This window comes from Rhamphochromis longiceps, linkage group LG23 (genome assembly GCF_057381845.1).
Source record: "Rhamphochromis longiceps isolate RC_006_pf linkage group LG23, R_longiceps_female_GT1.1, whole genome shotgun sequence".
In the NCBI taxonomy this organism is placed as follows: Eukaryota; Metazoa; Chordata; class Actinopteri; order Cichliformes; family Cichlidae; genus Rhamphochromis; species Rhamphochromis longiceps.
Window position 1 is genome coordinate 5,529,604 of NC_140578.1, and position 12,110 is coordinate 5,541,713.

Here is a 12,110-nt window from a genome sequence, read left to right on the forward strand (position 1 = left end):
TCAAGCCGCATAATGCAGAGGGTATAATTTAAATCAACTTTTAAGAACAGCCAAGTAGCGCGGTTTCTGCATACAAATCTAGAAAGCCTGGGAAAAATATTCCCAGCAAACAGCCGGCTGTTAGGAGCAGATTGCCAACTTTAAGAAGCCACGGGTGGGAGGTAGGTGTTTGGTTTTGCCAATAAAGATAACCTATTACAGATAAACCTCACAATCAGTCTGTTTAAACACATAATGCAGGCTTCATTTGTTTCTAACACTCTCACTAATCTGACAGTATTAACCATGCAACGGCAGGCTCAGAGCAGAATCATAAAAAACACACACCCACATGCAATTTTGTAGAAACTTTAAAAGGTCACATAATGTGCAGAATAACTCCAACAGATTCTCAGGAGCAGTCCTATCATGCTGTCTAGCTACCCTGCTGTTACACCAGGCATGTTGAGGAAATGTTGAGAAGCAGCAAGGGGGCAGCGACAGGGGAGGAGGGAGGGAGGGAGGTTGTAGCCGAGAACCTGAAAGGACTCCATCTCCCTTGGCCAACATGCCATGACGGTGTGGAGCTACAGTCTGAATTGGTTTCTCTGGGGTGGCGGAGCTGGAGAGGTGATGGCAAGATGAGCCTGAATTGGGATGGAGGAGGGGGGTGGGAGGTTTGAGCAGGAGGAGATATGACATGCTGAGGTGTCTGTGTGTGCGTTTGTTTGTGTGCATGTGTGCGTGTGTGTGCGGGTGTGTGCGGGTGTGTGCGGGTGTGTGTGTGTGCATGTGTGTTTGCGTGTTCAAGAGAGAAACTAAGAGAAAGAGAAAGAAGGCACACCAGATCTGAGGTACTGTAAATGAGAGGATTACTGCTTCCCTCTCTTCAAGTCTTTCCATATACATGAGAGTGCTCAGCTGTGGAAGCAACACTGCAATGTGTGAAATCACACATGCTCCCACCGGCACTTGCTTATGGAACAATTGCAACTAATGCACAATGTGTATGGGAGTTTTGTGAGGGGAAAACACAGCATGAATGCACGCTGGTGCATGCTAGCTCTTAATTGCTGCTATGAATACAAAGAGGACGTGAAGAGTGTCACTTCTGGATTGATGCATTTCTGTGTCAAATTTAGCCTGTAGCTATGCCTCTACTTCTAAAGCTCATGTCCAGCCAAAGCTTGTTTGCATCGATTTATCTAGTTCGTGGATATGATATTGACTAAGTAGACCGGCAGCCCTCATCGAGTTGAAGCAAAGCAAAGGAGGTTTAAGAGGTGGTCTAACGCTATGGAGGAGGATAGCCACAGGCTGTGAAATCTCCTCTGATCTTCCCTTGTCTGATTCTCAAACGCAACCTCTTCTCTTGGGGGGCATGCTGATATAGAACTAAGCCAATGTCACAGAACGCTCATCTAACCCTGGAGGGAAATAAAAAAAAATCACTTCTTCTGTCTATCCCCAATGACGGCCCTCAATCTCTATGGAAGGGGCTTCATCTCCCTCTGCTTCCCTCTCCAGTACTGCCTCCATCACTCCGTCTACTTTGTTCTCTGCAGGAGGTTGAACATGCACGAGCTGAGCAGCGTTCTCACCCTTGATGGCCTGCTATAGCAACTGTTAGGATAGGGAAGGTAATCTTGTCATGTCACTCGACACTCAGGAGGAAGTGGGGAGGGAAGTGGGTGAGTCACCTACATCTGGTTTCAGCCTTCCATCATCTGCAACATTATAAAACACATAGCTTGCAAGGTTTTGCCAACTAGGTAGCAAAGTAACTGGCAACCGAAGCCAGAAATATCTGTCAATACAGTAGGATATATACTGTGATGAGCATCTAATAGAGGGGAAAAATACAAAACAGTGAACCACACATTTTCCTTTAAAATAACCAATAACTATGCAAGAAACTGGATGGGAACATTTTTAAAAATTCTACCAGTCGGGTGAAAAAGGGTTAGCTTTTATAATAATAATAATAATAATAATAATAATAATAATAATAATAATAATAATGAAGTAAAGAAAGAAGTATTTCTTTGTGGGAGCACAGGAAAATAAAGGGTGTTATAGAGACCAAAGAAGAGCCAACTAGAAAGAGGAGGACATAGAGGGAGAGAGATGAAAAGAGAGAATTAGTGAAGTGAGGGACTTAGCCACCCTGAAAGTCTTTCCACATGAGCACACCTTATGCACACAACAGGCTAAGGCCCCCCACCTATGTATGTTTAAAGGGATAAAGAGCGTGGACACATGAATTAAAATATAGATTATACAAGTGGCCACCCCTTCTTATCTGCCAAATCCGAAGAATCTAACAAATTGGATCAGGCACTATTAAGCAGAGGGCAAGAGATGAGTGAACAAAAAGGGTGTATGTGAAGAATGAGAAGAATGTAAAGCTCACCGCTTTTCTGTGAAGACATAAACTGTCATACTCTGAAGACTTAATTCAATGTACATTATAAATGTAAAGTTTTCAAGCAAACTAGTTCATCTGTTTATGTGGAATTAATTGAGGGTAGTTTAGAACTGTTTCAAGTTCAAGTGTGTTGACAAAAACAGATTATTAGCATAGCACTGTGTGTCTCACCTCTGCACTACAGTGATGAAGCCTCATCCTGACCCAGTCAGTGACCTTTGCTCCTCGGGGCAGGAGGCTGCTGTTTCCCTTCTGACCTTCTGCTGTCCTGTAGGTCCAGGCGCAGGCCTGCTGGTGAGGTCTGTGTATTTCTGTGTGACTGCCATCACTCTGCACTGCGCAGATTCCTGCAAAAACATAAAGCGTTAAGTTGAGAGAGGGCCCACTCCTGCAGCAGGTTATGGTCATAATCTACCTGAGCCCAGGTCACAATTTAATTTCACCACCATAAACCTTTTGCCCACGCTCTCACAGAAAATATTCGAGGATTGTTACACCAATAAAAAAGCCTTTAATTTGGACCTCCTAGTAGTATCACAGCATATTTTTTCCTAAGTTTTGATTCATAAATCGAATCAAGACTATCAAACTTCTATTTTAAATTGTCAGCTACAATTAGCGCTTTGGTTCTTAATACAGCAACACTTTATTTCAAAAAACAATATTTATACCTGAACTGGAGCAGGAATATAGCAAAGCTACAAGGAAAAAGCCACCTCATTTCTAATGAATTTCATTTATGTATTTAATATAAATTAATATAAAGAAAACCTCTATTTAATACTACAGTATTAAATGTTAAGAGTAATGCAGATTACTAATACAGCTTTACCTGTTTAGAATTACAAGAAAAATTTCTTATGTTTTTCTATTGCAGTTGCCTGTAACACCAATCTCTTCAACAAACACACACACACACACACACACACACACACACACACACACACACACACACACACACACACACACACACACACACACACAAACGATTACACAAAATACTCAAAGATTACATCCAGTAAAATCTGACATCCTTTGCGGGTTTAAAGCCTGCATGTCAGCCTTTCAATTTTTTTCCTCTTTCCCTTGCATGGGTCAGAGGCTGTTGCTAGGCTACCAAACCCAGAATTCACAAGTTCAGAGAAGAGGTTTATATAGGCCACTGCAATTCAAGGTAAAACGATAATAGAAAGCTGATAAAGCTGGAATATGGGTTCAGACAATGTTGAATCACATAGACCACAAACACTGATTTATTTCACACTCAAAGGCAAACGTATAATGTTAATCATAATATTAACTTTTTTTTTTCCAAATCTGAAGTTTAAAAATTTAAGCAATTTTTTAAGGGAAAACGTATTATAGTAACTTGAAATAATGCTCACAATTATTCAAGAAAAGGATGTTACCTTGGTAATAGGTCTGTACACTGAAAACAATGATGGACAATAAACAGCATGGCTGCTCTGTCCCAGAATTTTTGCCTGCCCTTATGAAACACACAGAGCTAAAACATAAAAATATTGTTGATAAATTGGAGGCTTACATTTCAGTGAGAAAGGCTATAGGCATGATAGATTTGGTTGGAAATGCATGCATTTGTGCATAAAAGAGAATTTTTTCCCCCTCTGTCTTACACAAAATACTCAGTCCTGTCTTTCTAGTCCTATTCTCTCTAGTCTCACCACAACTTTGTGCCATTTGTTAATGTTGCCATTATAATGCAGAATAAACCCAGGCATGTGAAACAATAAATGAGATTCAAATAGGCCTACAAATAGAGAAATCACAGAGACAATGGACAGTTTAATGCAGCCATGTGGCAGGTGCTTGTAGGCTAGACCTAGACTAGACTAGACTGGGCTCCATCTGGTGTTGAGGGCCTCCTCCTGATGGTGGAGAGGGCCCAGACAGACACATATTAATGTGGGAACACCGACGTCTAGCCTGCCTCTAAGTCACTCAGCAGACTGCATTTCAATCTCAAAGGCCTCTCCCCATATCCTCCATTTATTACCCCTCAGCAATGCATGAAATTCTACTACAGCTGGAAGGAAGCTGGGAGGCTGGTGCTGTTGTTATAGCACACAGATGACAGGGCGTGATGTATTATAAGTGCCTCAGCTTAATTATCGGTTAAATGAATAGAAGAGAGGAGAATTATAAAAAAAAGATTTCAGCACACATTGTCCACAAGTCGTAACTATTTTTCAAATACTGGGTTTATCAAATCACAATGCTGTGGCTTTGATTTCATTTGAAGGTCTTAATTCTTTATATAAAAATGTCTCACCTAGAAATAAGCTTGTACTGATTTCACATTGTGGATATCCTGACACCATGCAAACCTTGCATAATACCAGACTCTATTACACTAACTGAACAATAACTGCACAGCACACACTAATATTATCATAATTACAACTGCAGGGAGCTAATATTTCTAACCTTACGTGTGAATGGCACATATTTACTAATATGCACAGACAATACCGACTCGCACGTACAGCAGCATGACACCACAAAAGCACAGCTCACTGAGAAGGCACAGACATCTTCTAGCTAGGTCCACTGCTAGCACCTGCCCTGCTCTGTGACGCAGTATAAGCCAGGGCCTACCAACAGTAGCACCAGGCTCTGTTCTGCTACACACTCACACACTCTCCACGGTGCAGAGCCGCAAGCAGCCACAGATTTAGCAGCTATGGCACTGAATTGGCTTGTTTAAAATTCCATATGCTTCACACTACAGAGAACATCCTGTCACTCAGTGGCAGCTCCACTCTGACTCAGATTGAGTGGAGAATGAGCAGATAATGTGCACCCCAAAAAGCATTATGAAACAAGCCTGAAAACCAGTCTGGGTGACCCAGCTGACCCTGCCTTTCAGTGATGCTGCCTCCCAAAATCCCTCTGCTTGGCCTGCTACTCTACATCAGCAATCAAATCATGCTGTGATTTGTGAGAGGCCAGAGTGCTCAGTCATATCTACCTTTTAACAGAGAAAATACAACTTAGTGGCAATGTAGCATGCTTGTTTTTCTCACCATCAAAACCAGAATGTGCCTTTGTTTTAACTGCACAACGTTGTGCTTTCCTGGCCTCAGCACAAGCATGAGCTGTTGTTTTGAACTGTTTTCTGTGTCTGTGAAGTTTTAAAATGCTCCCGATAAGGACATCAATCATGCTAAATCCACGAATACAACATGATCCCTTTGACAAACATCTGTGTCTTCTTCCTCCACTTCATAACCTGTCACACATTACTTTGATGACCTGCTACACATCCTCCTCCTTACTCCTATAGGTATAATATATTAAGCACTCTTAATGTATCTGAAAGATGGATTATTGCCATCAGAATCAACAGAAGCACATAAAGGTGAGTGTACCTCTTAAACAGAGTACTTCTGCATGGTGTGACATGGCTCGATGACGCACCTGCATTTTGCGTTTTAAAGGTAAAATACAACAATGTGCATTAACAGATTGCTACCAATAAGAAGCTTTGATTCTTAATACAATTTTTCCAAATCCAATAGGCTACACAAACAGGCCAGCAGAGAGGGGACATGGGGGCTTCTGATAGAACACGTGACATTCAAGATCCCTCCAATCAGGTGCCTCTTCTAGCTACAGCTCGTGCTCATCTCACCTCATCTCCCCTGTTTATCGGCATCGAAATAACTACACGGTTAATGCAAAAAAACAAAAAACAAAACCTATCTAAAACACCAGTCTTAGCTACTGTAACAAGGCAAGCACGTTCCATTCAAAGAGAAAGCACCAAAGCATGAACACCACTGCCGAATCGCCCTCCTCCTCATCACTCTATGAATGGAGCCTGTCTCCGGTTGCTACTGTCACTCCACGCATCCTTCTCGAAAGAAATATAGCACCATGAATCCGTTTTTTGGAGGCCATGTTCCTCTCTGCACCGGTGCACGTCCAAGGAGATGGGATACGTTTCCCTGTGCGATGCACGGACGCTGCCGCGGGCTTCCAGTCCTCCGTGCAGGCTGCATCCATCCGCTCCGGCAGCACCCCCTTCTCGGTCCGGTTCCGGCTCGCTCTGCCGTGACGACTGCAGAATTAGTTTATACATTCGGTTCTCTAGCTTTATGATATTACATAAACTCATACAGCTAGATAACCAAAGAGAAAAACTAACCCACGTCTCTTAAAGGGGCCGCCGGAGGTGCTTGTGTTGTGGTCACATGGAGCCATTGCATTCCGCCTGCATGCATGCGCACGCCTCTCTCACTCTCTCCCCCTCTCTCTCTCGCTCCCTCTCTCTATATAATGTACACACCGAAATGCGCGCATGCACAAAGCAGGTTACAGTCAAGGTAATACCCTGTTTTATTAAGATCTTTACGGTATGGCTTGTTCAGAACAAGCCTAGCATCACCAGACAGCTCCAAACTGAAAAGGCATTAATACAGAAGCAGGACAAGTAATATTAAGAAAGGAACATGGAAGCCATAGTTTACATCCCCACAATCACCACATGTGCTTCAGAGGCAAAGCAGCAATGGCACCATACAACCTGTCTTATTTTCAACCGAGCCTATTCCTACCTCGTAGCAATCAAACTGCGGACTATTCATCATCTCCGTTCTTCAAAAACACTGCTGAACTTCCTCCTACTACAAGTCCTGAGGAGCATCTGCAGGGTGAAGTCACCCAGCTGCAGGAGGAGGATGATGATACATCCACCTGTCATCTATGGACAGGCGTAACAGGCGTAACAGGAAACCCGGCTCTATGCCCTAATATAGCATTAATGTCCAACTTTGGCTCCTACAGCGATAACACAACACATAAGAGACGATGCTACGTCCGCTTTTTTCCCAACAGAACTCACAAACAACCGGCTTATTGTTCTTTTAAATGCCAACTCACATCGACCCATTTCAGAGCATAGAGCACAGTTTCCTCGTTGAGTGAATTAATCCATGAATTGTTTGAAAGCAAGACAAACTTCCAAAGGCCTATATAACCTACAGCACAAGAGCTTCCAGCTAAATGTCAACAACATGATCTAGTGGAACAAGTCCCGCCTCACTTGATGTTACTGTGTGTTCTGGATTATAGCATGTTGTGACAGCAGGACGAACAAGCCTTTATAATCCTTTATAATCAGCCACACATGGCTATTATACTCGAACTTGCTACTTTTCCTCGTGATAAGCGCGTCGAGCTAGAATTTAGGGGGGGGGGGGGGGGGGGGGGAGGGGGAATGGATTCCAAATATAAAGGCAGGACGAAATAGTAAATCGACATCTTTAATAAGGCAATAAGCCAGTTTTGCGGTACAAATACTTATTATTTTAATAAATTAATGGTGCCCAAGTAAATCAAAGCAAATAAGGTAAATAATTTAAATTAATTGCATTATTTTTACTTTTATTTTAATTATCATAAAATTTTAGATTAGATAGGTCACGCTGAATTGAGAATAATACACAACATACTCACAGATTCTATTTGAAAGAGCAGGTTCCATAATCGGACGCTCACACCTTGCTCAGAGGCAGCAATATTAAAATCCACTAGGCAGAAATATTCTTCCAGTCTCAGATAGGGATTGAAGCCTCCTCCTTTGGCTATGTCCAGCTGTGATACCGCGTGTCGACCATGTGGGATACCGACACGCGCGAAGACAAAGCCCATTTTACACAGAACATCACGATGTGCACGTAAGAAATACACGAGAAATAATGTGGGATATCAAGCAAGCCGCAGCAAAGCCCGAGGAAGAGAAAGCGAGAGTGAGGAGAAGGCGCATAGCAGTGTCAGATATGGGGAGCAGGAGGCGGAGGGCCGCTCCGGGGCCTCGGGGTCAGACTGCCAAGGGATACGCGCGAAATTAGGTATGCTCACTGGCACGCACACATGGGTTAGCATCAGAGATATGGGGTGGATAAAACGGACACACGGAGTAATGAAAGTTCAAGACAGAGTAGACACAATGTTTTCCAGAACAGCTTCCATTAAGCTTATTCGCTATAATAAACAGATACCGCCTGTGGGAGTGGTTGTTGGACCTCAATATGAAGTCCGAAGACCCTGCCAAAATCTACTAGGAGGTGATTTCCCTCAACAATGTAAGGGCTAATTATTTTCCTTTTCTATTGTCAATCTACAGATCATGTACTGTGCTTTCCTCACATCGCTAATAACAACAGCATAGCAGAAGCCTATTCCAAAATAAAAAAAGATAACCAGAAATGGAGATAGCCATGCAACAGTGTGTAACACCACCACAGTCACATGAATGCATGAATCTGCATGGGCAGCATACACCTGTCCGTGTTTAGGGACATCCCTAAATATCCTGTGCGTAAAGACAGGAAGTCTGCTCGTATGAAGAAAGATATAACAGCCTGCAGTCTGTTTTTGGATAAAAGCCCGTTAAGTTAAGCAGTATAGCGTTATTTTTTAATTACAAATCATCTTATTTTTACAGCCCTGTTCCATTTTCTATGCGTTTATTTTGATTATAACTACTAGATTTCAGGAAATCAGCATTTAAGCTTTAGTTAATAATTTCAGTGAGGTGATTGTCTGGAGGTCAAATTAACAAAATGCAGAGAATGACTACAAAGCGTCAGTGTACGCAAAAACATAAATAGGAATACATTAGACGTAGGATTTCGTGCAATCTCAGTAAAAGCCTGTAATGTGTTAACTCGTCACTTTCAGCTAACGCTGCGTGTTTTAGATGGAGCTTCATAAAATTCACAACCGTTTATTCAAAAGTATATTCATAATAATCACCCCCTCCTCGCTCTCTCCTTATGTGTGTGTGTGTGTGTGTGTGTGTGTGTGTGTGTGTGTGTGTGTGTGTGTGTGTGTGTGTGTGCGCGCGCGCGCGCGCTTGGGTGGGTGTGTGGGTGGCTCCTACAGTAATTTTTTCTTTTGATGTACCTTTTTAGAAAGAGTTGCAGACAGTTATTGGACTTATATATATATATATATATATATATATATATATATATATATATATATATATATATATATATATATATATATATATATATATATATATATATATGTGTGTGTGTGTGTGTGTGTGTGTGTGTGTGTGTGTGTGTGTGTGTGTGTGTGTGTGTGTGTGCAAATAAAAATAAAAAAACTCCACAAATTCACATTTTTCTTTAACTACCAACGCACCGAATTTACGACACTAAAATATAAGGAAATAGTTTTTATCATGCTTTATTTTATTTTTTGTCTTTTTTTATTACTAAAAATGCTATAACTTTCAATTTTTCAATTAACTTAACAAGCCAATTATTCTTTATCTAAAAAAGTAATAACTGTTATTCTTTTGGAAATAAGTGAATTAAAAGCTTTCTGAGAATTGGATAAAATCGCATTATCTGCAGCGTAAGTCGTAACTATCATTGTGTGTGCGTCTGTGTCTCCTTTTTCTTTCTGTCTTTCTCTGTTAAAATAAAATGCTTGTACTGTGCGTTAATTCTGATTGACTCTCAGTTCTGCTTTCATCAGGCTCGAGTTGATGCATCTGAGCCCGCCCCCTGACTGCGTCACGTCCTGTCAGACATGAAGTACAGTAAAGGTGTTCAGGACAACCAATTGAACCTCTTACCTTCACTCAGAGTATTCTGTTCTATTTTCATGCCCCATCTTATCCTTATCACCTCTCCGTTTTAGCCTTTATACTATAAATAAAGTAAATAAAATAGACTAGAATAAAATACACTCTCAGGGGTGATTTGTTTATACCGTTTGCTAAAGTCACATATGACTTACGGTGTATGGATTCGGTGATATCAAGGGGTGAAATGATTGCTTCTTTCTGCTTTTTCCCTACTAAATAATAAAAAAAAAAATAATAGCAAAAAGGTGAAAAACAAAAAAGTAAAAGTAAATTAAAAGAACAAAGCTGCAGAGTGTGTTTGAATTTTAATGTTTATCACGAAAAGTACAAAGACTGAACTTCACAAAGAAAAAGAGAAAAGGGGAGTCTCTGTCCATGGTGCTGAAACGAATGAAATTAATTGCCACTGTCGTTGTTATTTTTAAAGAAAAAGTAAAAATCTGAACTATTACGGGTTTGTAAGCAAATCTGAAAGCTCTGAGACTAAATAAAATTTAGGGAAGAATATTTTGAAATTAAAACTAAGTAAACATAGTTACAAACGTGGGGGGAAAACGACACTGAAATTCTAATCAAGAGGTTACACACCAACTTTTCAGTACTGAAATCTATTTTCTGAGAAGAATAAAATAATTTATGAATTGAATAATTATATGAATCTGCGAACAGACTTCAAGAACCAGAATCCCCTGCGTTTTAATGTGATTTAATTTAAATGTGTTGTTTTGACACGCAAACACAGCATAAATATGACCGCAATTTAACTCTAAAATTATACTTAAATGCCAGATTTACGCCCGAATTTTACGCATGAAGATGGCAGCTATAGTGTTGAGTTTAGTTTTTCTATGCAGCGAAACTGTGTGTACTGAATTTAAATGAAATGCCTTAATAAAACTTATCGCATAGAAATAAATAAAGCGGCAGTGTTGTAAGCCTGATTTTATATGATGCGGAAAAATTGTGTGTTTTAATGTTTTAAGTAGAGATGGCAGACAATTTACAGAAGTCCTGCACCTGTTGCATGGTGAGAGAAAGAAAATAGGAGAATAATCATATATATATATATATATATATATATATATATATATATATATATATATATATATATATATATATATATATATATATATATATATATATATATATATATATATGAAGAAATTAACTCTACTAATGAAACTATTTCATTTCTAAATAACGAAGCGAGCCATCATATATCAATATTTAGATTTCAATTGTTATATATGAAACTATTATTTTAAGTACATCTGTGAGAGATAACAAATCTCTTATAGTGTAAGTCCTGGAAATGATTGCAAATGACTGCCTTGTTGAATTTTGCCAAAATATATTTTGGCAAATAAATAAATAAGAAATAAAAAAATAACAATACTATAACTAAAGAAATATATATATATATATATATATATATATATATATATATATATATATATATATATATATATATATATATATATATATATATATATATATATTTGATTGTTTCTGCGATTTTCTGTTTCTATATACTCATCTGCAATGGCCTGATTAATTAATTTCACGCTGTAGCCCCAGAGAAGATTTTCCCACAAACAAGTGACCAAGAAAAAAAAAAAGAAGACTACGAAAGAAAAAAAATCTCCCAAAGAAAGAAAGAAAGTCAACATCAAGTTCAACAACGTGCTGGTGCTCATTAGCATCACAATGCTGTCTGGGAGCACACAAGTCTTCTTAACAAGAGGCTCTGGCGTCAAGTCCCTCCACCTCCCAGCCAAGGGGACATTTTCCCAGGCTCTGCTAACAATCACACAACTGTTTGCTTTATAAACGCCAGCTCTGGGGCCACTAAGCCCGCCTCATCAGCGCTCAATGGATGGGCCCGCTAATATGGGATGGAAGGGCCGGCTGCCACTCATCAGTTAGAGCTCACCATAATTGACAGCGAAATTTTCAGTTTAACTTGAACCACTATGCAACCTTTACTGAAAAGTGCATTTATATTTCTGCATGATTGTTTTTAACTTACATAAATACTATTACATACAATTATTATTTTTATTATTATTATTA

At 39.8% G+C, this 12,110-nt stretch overlaps 1 long non-coding RNA gene across 3 annotated transcripts in view; it reads right to left on the reverse strand.

Moving 5' to 3' along the window:
• LOC146641080 (uncharacterized) overlaps positions 1–12,110 on the reverse strand; it is a 41,841-nt gene that overhangs the window by 24,530 nt on the left and 5,201 nt on the right. For 2 of the 3 annotated variants that reach the window (XR_014909667.1, XR_014909665.1), the window contains exon 2: positions 2,579–2,754. This is a non-coding gene — a long non-coding RNA (uncharacterized LOC146641080). Of the gene's footprint in view, positions 1–2,578; positions 2,755–7,888; positions 8,074–12,110 lie in introns of those variants that run through there. The other variant, XR_014909666.1, reaches the window with a different exon arrangement.